This window comes from Hipposideros armiger, unplaced genomic scaffold, assembly GCF_001890085.2.
Source record: "Hipposideros armiger isolate ML-2016 unplaced genomic scaffold, ASM189008v1 scaffold_682, whole genome shotgun sequence".
NCBI lineage: Eukaryota > Metazoa > Chordata > Mammalia > Chiroptera > Hipposideridae > Hipposideros > Hipposideros armiger.
Window position 1 is genome coordinate 752,205 of NW_017732032.1, and position 5,350 is coordinate 757,554.

A 5,350-nucleotide genomic window follows, 5' to 3' on the forward strand; every position below is an offset into this window, starting at 1 on the left:
GCAACGTCCTCCACAACTAGACTGAAGAACAAAACAACAGCAACTTGTCTGTTCCCCTTCCCCCAATTCCCCAATAAAAATCTTAAAAAAAAAAATTATATCTCTACTGCCTAAACCTGGAGAGAATACTACCAAAAACAAAACCTACTGGAGACAATTCTCACAAAGTTATAAAATCCTAAATACTAAATAGTAAAATAGTAAATACTAAATACTAAATACTAAAATAGTAAATTAAGTCCAGCAAAATATACATATACATATATATGTACATATATAAAAATATATATTTTTAAGATTTGATTGGGGGAGGGGAACAGACAAGTTGCTGTCCTTTTGTTCTTCAATCTAGTTATGGAGGACATCGCTTCACTGGCCCATGTTGGTATCATTGCGCTCTTCCTGTGTGAAGCAGTCACCCGCCGGCCATTGGATGGCTGCTCACAGCAGCTCACTAAAGCTTACTCCAGCTGCCGGCCAGCCCCACTGCAGCCTACGCTGTTGCTGGCGACTCATGGCAGCCCAGCTCCAAATAGAGCTGTTGTTCAGCATCTTAGCTGTAGAGGGCAGTGTCACTGGCCCTCATATGTGCGATCCGAACCGGGGCCTTGATGCTCAGAGCTGGCGTCCCAGGTGAACTAACCAATGCACCACTCGGCTGACCCAAGTCCAGCAATATATTAAAGGAATAATGCATTCTTGTGTACACATGCATGTTTTATAGGTTGAGAGAAAAAAGCATGCCTTGAAGATGTATTTGATAACAATTCAAAAATTTAAAAACGTGGAGAAAGAAACTATTAACTTGATGTGTACTTAGAAAATTATCAGAATCATTTGTAATGAAACATCGGAGTGCAGTAACATCCATAATGCCATAGGTGGGGTAAAAAGTTTCATTTGGGTAAAATGGGTGGTTGTGAGGTTAATGAAATAAGTGAAATTCAGAGGGTAGGAAACAGTCGTCAATTGCATTACGCCACAATTCATATTGTTTGGCTATTGTTTGGTTTCTGTATTCTCATTAAGGTCTGGAATGAGTCAAGAATGTCAGCTACCACTTCAGTTCTAAAACATTGTTCTCTGGGGCTTAGCACATGAGATAGAAATATTGGGAATGAAAACGACAGAACATTATTTACAAGGTATAAGATTGTCTACTGAAAAATACAACCCAGAAACTAAAAAACTAGAACTGCTAGGAGAGTTCAGTGAAGTGACAGAGTTCAAGATAAACATGCAAAATTACTAGTTAAATAATTTACTAATCAGTTTGCAACACATACAAATACACAAATCAGAAAATGAAATGCATATAAACTATCCAGGTATAAGTTTAAAAAGAGTATGCAAGATATATATGAACAAAAGTAACATTTGCTGAAGGACAAAAAAAGATGAATAACGAGAAACTAAACAATATTCTTGAATGGGAATAAATATTATAAAGATGACTGCCATTTTTTTCTATAAAAGTGCAATCTGAATAAAAATTTCAATAAGAGTTTAAAGAACTTGTCCAGTTGATATAAAAGATTTGGAAAAGAAAATTCACAAAAATAGTAAACTTTTAAAGTATTATGATGGGAGACTTGACATAGTACGTTATAGAACATATAAAGCCACAATATAAGGAGTATGGTATTAATGCAGAAATAGATCAATCATTGGAAGAAACTACAACCAGATATAAAATTTCAATAATACATGCTATCTGTAGCATTTTATGTCAGTGAGGGAAATGACTATTTTTTAGTCCAAGTGGCTAGCCATTTGGGGAAAAAAGATCTTTTATTTAAAACCTTATTTAAGATGTCATTTCATTGAAACAAAATTGTGAACAAAAAATATATACGTATAGGGGATTATTTTAATAAGCCATAAAGTTTTTGAAAAGTTTGCACATCTGATACATAAAAGTTCAACACATCCAAAGATATTACAGATTTAAAAGATGATAGATTGTGAAAAAATAAAACTTGCATGATGTGAAAAATTAATATTCCTAGTACAAATCAGTAAAAGAAAAGAAATAGAGTAGAAGTGGGACAAAGTATATATTGCATCACTTTAGGTGGCTAAAGACTGGCAGGAAGAGCACATCGAATACCAATAATTTGATTTGGGCAAAGACAGACGTTAGTGACCGTGAAGTGGTCCCACAGCCAGGAGCAGGTGCGGCTTCTCATCTCCATGGAGTTTTCTTTGTCTCTGACTCTTCAACAGGTAGGGTCTTACTGGATCAAGGAAATTGGTTTTGTGCAGGGCCATTGTACTTTTATACTCAGATCAGATCACTGTTCAGGAAGAACTTAGATAAATACACCTCTTAATGGTTGCACTTAAGGGAATGTTTACAAACATTTGACATCATGGTAATCATTCTGTATTCTGGAGGATAAGTCACCAATATTGAACAATGTCTGACTTCAGCTTCTGGGCAACAGGGAAAATCCATCTCATAAATATGGATAGTCTGTTTGTAGAAGAAATACAAACACCCAATATACATTTGTAAAGTACTCAGCTTATCTAGTAATAAGGAAAGTGAAAACTAACAATGTGATTCATTTTCATTCATTAAAATTAGCAAAAATTAAAATGATTTATAGCAGTCAGTGTTGCTGAGGATATATTGTTGGTGAGAAGTATAAACTGGTACATTCTTTAATTTAAAAAAAGATGTGGGGGCAGGCCTAATGGCGCATTGGTTAAGAGCTGGCTTGGGACGCCAGAGGGCCCCGGTTCGGATCCCACATATGAGGGCCAGTGACACTGCCCTCTACAGCTAAGATGCTGAACAACAGCTCAACCTGGAGCTGGGCTGCCATGAGTCGCTGGCAATGGCATAGGCTGCAGCCCCTGCTGCAGTGGGTTGCCATGGGCTACCGTGTGTAGCCAGCAGGCAGCATGAGCGGCCAGCAGCTGCCGTGAGCGGCCGTCCAGAAGCCGGCGACTGATCTGCCTCGCCCAGAAGAGTGCAATGATGGTGCAAAGTTGGGCCAGTGAAGCAACGTCCTCCACAACTAGACTGAAGAACAAAAGGACAGCAACTTATCTGTTCCCCTTCCCCAATTACCCAACGCTGTTCCCATCCCCCAGTTCCCCAATAAAAATCTTTTAAAAAAATTTATTACAGTTGACATTCAGTATTATTTTTATTGGGTTGTCAGAAAAGTCATGACGTCTTTTTTCTATGTTTTTCATTGCAAAAATATATCATGACTTTTCCAACAACCAAATAGTTTCAGGTGTACAGCATAATGGTTAGACATTTATATCTTAAGAAGTGATCCCCCCAATAAGTCTAGCACCCCCCAACACCATACATAGTTATTACGATATTATTGACTATATTTCCTGGGTTGTACTTTACATCCCTGTGACTTCTTTGTAACTACCAATTTGTACTTCTTAATCCCTTTATCTTTTTCACCCAGCCCTAACCCTCTCCCATGTGGCAACCATCAGTTTGTTCACTGTATCTATGAATCTGTTTCTATTTTGTTTGTTCATTTTGTTTTTTAGATTCAACATATAAGTGAAATCATATGGTATTTGTCTTTCTCTTTCAGACTTATTTCACTTAGCATAATACCCTCTAGGTCCATCCATGTTGTTGCAAATAGTGAAATCGGTACATTCTTTAAAGAGGACAGTTTGATTTTATCTATCAAGATCTAAAATACCTCACCCTTTAACCCAGAATTCCATATCTGGGAATGTATCATAAAGAAACATTTGTTCATGGTCACAAAAATCTGCGTAGAAGGGTGTTTATTCCAGCACTGTTTATTATAGCAACAATTGTAAGATACCTAAATGTTAGTCAAAAGGAAATGATTAAGTACATTTTGTGGTACATTCTATTATGAAATAAAACCATAAGCCACCTGTGATTCAGTCCTGCTTAAATTAAAGGTGAAAATATTGGTCCTGAAAGTATTTTATGAAAATTCCTGAGAGGAAATAATTTCTTTGATTTAAAGTGCCTTGAGAATTCATAATACAGTATTGGTTGTTTCTCACCTCAGCAAAAGGAGGAGTGTCAAATGAACTAGCTCCATGTCAGCGTTCACATTGAATCTGTTAGAATCACAAGCTTATTTTCTCAATCATGTTTATAGGGAGAAAGCCAAGACCAGCAAGTGAATTCATGCCACTTACATAGTAGTGAAACTATACATTAAAGTTTATCACTATTGGGCTGGTATATCCATTACAATCTATATTTCTACAATAAATACTTTCTATCAAATACAAGTTCCTATTATAAACATGCAGTGAATAATGTATTTCCAACAACAAACATATAAAGAGTTAGTATGAATCACAACTTTAGGTATTATATTCCAAAGGAGTTAACAATTGGGGGTGACCGGTTAGCTCAGTTAGTTAGAGCATGGTGCTGATAACACCAAGGTTGCCGGTTCGATCCCCACATGGGCCACTGTGAGCTGCGTCCCCCTTAAAAGATTCAACTATGCCATTGTAGCATGAAAGCAGTGTGTAACTAATGACCATGGCTGTTCCCCAATAAATTTTTTTTAAATGTTTATATAAAAAAAAGAGTTAACAATAAATCCAAGACCTTTATCCTTTGCGAATTAAGTCTTAGGGACCTATGACTTGTAAATCATCCTCAACTTTCTTCAAAGGGTTGAAAAAATGCAACAAAACTGGTTAGTAAAGTGGTTTGCATCCTCAAAAGCACTTATTTCACAATCTTTGGTTGGTTTCTAATTTTCTCATCAACTACTCTTATGACTCATGGCCTATTTAAAAAAAAATGTTTATTAGTCTTTTCAGATTTCTTACTTTGTTGTGTCTCTATTGTTTATTTCACTGATTTCTTTTCTTACCTTTCTTATTTCCTTTCTTTTACTTTCTTTGGGTTTATTATGTTGATTTTTACCAAGTACTTAACTCATTAATTTTCCTTTAGCCTTTCTTCTTTCTAATATAAACATTGAAGGCCAAATGTTTCCCACTTGGGACTTCTATAGTAGAATCAAATATGGTTTTATTTATTTATTTAGGTATAATTTATATTTAATAAAATGCACAAATTTTGAGTGTTCAGTTTCACAAGTTTTAATTATTTTATATACCCATGTATCCATCATCTCAAACAAGACACAGAACATTTCCATCATCCCAGAAAATTCCCTCATGCTCCTATAATATGTAGTTCTTTGACATCTGAATTCCTCCACATAGGATGTTTTTGAGATTCAGCCATGTTGTAGCATGCATCAATAGTTTGTTGCTTTTCATTGCTGAATAGTATTCCGCTGTAAAGACATACCTTAGTTTGTTAATCCATTTACCAGTTGATACATATTTAGAT